Consider the following 4,340-nt stretch of genomic DNA (forward strand, 5'->3'; position numbering starts at 1 on the left):
AAGGTTCAGATTACATATACTCCATCTGGACCATCGTTTGTATGTTATGTTTGTACTTGATAAGTTTTGATGGGAATCTTCTGCTAATATTCCTTGCGTTGGTGTTTCAATAACAAGAGGATTCTGTACATTATCCCTGCACAGTTTTTATTTTTTTCTTCCGATGGCATTGTTTATTGTTTTAGCGACAACGTCACAAGTTTGAGCGGCTACTGATCACATGTGATGTCTTCCACAGAAATGTGATTTAATAGACATTTTCTGTTAGGTCTTGGGGCTGAAGGGCTTCACTGTTTCTTATTTATGAGATGTATTGCAGCAATCTCTTGCTCTTGGATTGCAAATGCATAGCCTTCAAAGTGTGATATAGCTGTCACAAGTCCCAAGCTGCAGTTCATGTCTATATTAATGTCATCAAGTCTTCTAGACTTTTCTAGACTTTTAGTGCCAGATACAGTCTTATGTTTTGTAATGTTTTGGAGAATGTGAGTTATGGTAGCTAGTTTTCACTTACTTTAATTTTAATAAATTACTTTAACAAACTCTGAATAATAAAGGCAATATCACTTTGGTTTTCACCAAATTTTATGATGAGGACGCACTTGTGAGTTATTTAGGAGAGTAGGTACATGTATATCTATCTAGGGATCTTTTTTAAAACGGGGGCCACATTTTTCATTAACGAAACACTTTGAAACTTGGAACATTGGTAGAATGTGTCATATAAAACATCTTTTTCTCTTAGTCTTCTTAAAAAAAAAAAGAAATCCATCAGTTATTCCATGTTAAAGTTGTCGTATTTCTGTAATTTCAACCAATCACTGACGTCCATTCAGCCGATATACATTAAGTGCCGACTACATAAACAAACGATTCTGAAACAATTAACCCTAACCCTAACCCTAGGGTTAGGGTTAAAGCAAATTTAAAATGAAAAAAGCAAATAAAACGAAGGTATGGAGATTAAATACGCTTTACATCGCTTAATCAGCCAAAGGAGTAAATATAAACAACTGAATGTAAATGTAAACAACTTGTCAGTGATTGGTTGAAATTATCGAAATAAGACAATTTTTTACATGAAATAAATTCGAATACAAAAATATTTTTCTGTTCTATAACACAAAATAGATAAGTATACGAAGTTTGAAAGTCTTTCCGTACCAAAAACACTACGTAAAACATTAATGAAAAATGTGGCCCCCGTTTTAAAATAGGATAGAACTGGTTGCAAAACAAGCGGTAAATTTTTTTTAAATGTTACCTTTAATGGATTCCTGCCTCATCTTTGAGATGATAGAAGTGAGTGCTTAGAGGATGATAGTTGGTAGAGTTAGAGATGTTGCTTTCTTGGGAATGGGAGACACTATTGTGTATTTCCAGAGATCGTAATACATCCAGTTAGTGAGAGAAAGAGAGGGAGGAGGGGGGAGAGAGTTTGGGGGAAAGAAAGGCTGATGAGTTTGGCGAAGATAGACGATTGTTCCAGGATTGTTAAGGGTAATGGAAAGGATATTGCCGTGCCGATGAGCTTGCCAGTATGAAGTGATCGCACTTGGCGTGTATATGTAAGAATAAAAAGTGTTGGTTTGGGGGAGAGATTTTACCTAGTATACGCAGGATAGAACTGGTTGCAAAACAAGCGGTAAATGTAGAGGATCTCTCCACGGAAGTACTACTTAAAATCCTTTATGATTGATTAGGGCGATGGTTCCTCCTTATGGTTCATAGTAGAGGCGTAGCCCGGTTCTAAAGTTAGGGGACTAAAAAAAGGTGCCATGGCACATACCATTCAATGTTTAACTCATTTCTCTTGTATTACGAAAATATTTCATTAATTATAATGGCTCAGTGGTTAGAGCGTCGGGCTCACAATTATGAGGTTGTGAGTTCGATTCCCAGACCAGGCTGTGTGTTGTGTTCTTGAACAAGATACTTTATTTCATGTTGCTCCAGTTCACTCAGCTATAGAAATTAGTTGCGACGTCACTGGTGCCAAGCTGTATTGGCCTTTGCCTTTTCCTTGGACAACATCGGTGGCATGGAGAGGGGGGAGGCTGCTCTGCATGGGCGACTGCTGGTCTTCCATAAGCAACCTTGCCCAGACTTGTGCCTCAGAGGGCAATTTTCTAGGTACATATGGTCATTCATGACCGAAGGGAGTCTTTACCCTTTAATTGTATTCTACATTCATTAATTTCATGTTTCATATTATGTATGAAACTTACAACTAATGATATAGGTGTAACGTGAAAAAGATGAAACTCCACGGGATCGTCCAGTATCGAGAGGTTATGATGTCAGGATTTGTTTTGGTTCTTCAGATGTCACTGGCCACCAACACTTCATGGGAGATTGAGCAAACAGTTCAAAAACACGGGAGGTTGGTCAAATAAAATAATGACTTCAGAAAGTTTTTCCAAGGTCATACAATAAACAAAACAAAAGAATAAGATTCCACTTTTATCGCACAAATTAACTAAAGAGTTTTAAAAAATAATTGCTAAATAGGCGCCAATTTTGAAAAATGTGCTCCCCTATTAGCTACGCCACTGGTTCATGGTAGAAAGGTTTCAAAGTTGGTTGACATTCTTTTGACAAGCAATCAAAAGGATCGGCTGCAGTTTTAGGATACAGAAAACCTTGAAAGTAGGGTCTGCCCTAGAACTACTAGTACTCATGGCAAGGTGAACTTCCGCGCCTGTATTTGTACAATTGTTAAAACTTTTCATAAGGAGAAACTGAAAATGTATGAATAGAGAGTTTGTTACAATATACTATACAAACTAAAGAAAACAGTTTAAACAGCATAAATTTTTTTAAAATCTTTCTGTTACTATAACTGAGGAAGAGAAAGAAAGGAGAGGCAGGGAAACAGACAGACAGACAGGACGTATCTACATAACTGCCAAATAGCACCCATTTTTGTTATGTATACAAGCACTAAGTGAAGAGTGTGAGCTATGGCACCTAGCTTTCACCTACTTCAATTAGAATAAATTACCGTTTATCAATAAACACTGAATAATAAATTAGCTATTTTTTTAAAGCTATGTGGACAGCTTGCAACAAGTTATACAAACTTCCTTTATATATGACTTATAACTCAATGTGATAGTTAATGAATGCAATCAAAATGTGATAGTTAATTGAAAACGAAGGAATTGGCACTGTAGACATGGTACAAAAGAAAAGAAATTGAATTGAAAAATTAATAGGAATAAATTAAAAACAAAATCAAACATAAAAACGAGATATTCAAATCGATGAAGAATTTGTACAAACTGAGAAGCACATTGTATATTTCGTTAAGTTAATGATGATAAAAACTTTTGACACAATAAATTGAAGAATCTTATATTATAAAAGAGAAGCTGATCTCCGCTGTCTGTCTGCCACAGCTGTTGGAGGAAGGGAAAAGGGGGAGGAGAAAAAGTTGTTGAAAAAGAAATACAGTGAGAGAGAGAGGGGGAGTGTGTGTGTGTGTGTGTGTGTGTGTATTTCTGCGTCTTTCAACATATAGACAACGCAACACAGACTTTAAAAATGACTTTCGCTTTGAAGAATTTATGAAAGTACGTGCATAATTAACAAATATTTTTACCGGCAGCGTAGTGACGGATAACGACTTAGTATAGAGTAAAAGCAGAGAAACTGAAAAAGCATACATTAGCTTTTATCTTTTGTTTCAGTCATTGGACTGCGGCCATGTTGGAGCACCTCCTTGAAAGGTTTTAGTCGAACAAATCGATCCCAGTACTTATATACTTTAGCGTGTCTGTTTACCTGACTGTTTACACTTAAGCGTGCAGTCTAACTCTAATCCCTAATCCTAACCCTTGTAAGAACGACCGTGCGAACTCAAAAAGAAGAAATGGTGACGAATGGAAAAACAGGACTCCTTTTATTTATACGCGTCACACGGTCGAACACAAAATTATATATCAGAGATGATATACAGATATGTTATACTACGATAACATATGGCCAGTAAAAGAAGACGATAGAAGATGATAAACACAACCGTATGAAGATGAATAACAGAATTATTTATTGTGTCGTTAAAATGTATGTCTGTGTGTGAGTGTGAATGCGACATATAATAACATAATAAAAGACAGGCCGTCGTACAAAAAAAAGTGTGTATGTGAGTGATACATATATGTGTATGTGAGATATTACAGCAGATAGAAAGAGTCAGTAACACGTGAGCATTTATACCAGTTCTTTGAGTACACAATAGGAAGAGTCTGTATGTGAAAGAAGTTGAGGCTGTGTGTGGCAGATCGATCACTAGTTGTGATGTTGGCTTCCATGCCGGGCCGGGCTCTTGAGGACAG

Source organism: Octopus bimaculoides, chromosome 1 (assembly GCF_001194135.2).
Source record: "Octopus bimaculoides isolate UCB-OBI-ISO-001 chromosome 1, ASM119413v2, whole genome shotgun sequence".
Lineage (NCBI taxonomy): Eukaryota > Metazoa > Mollusca > Cephalopoda > Octopoda > Octopodidae > Octopus > Octopus bimaculoides.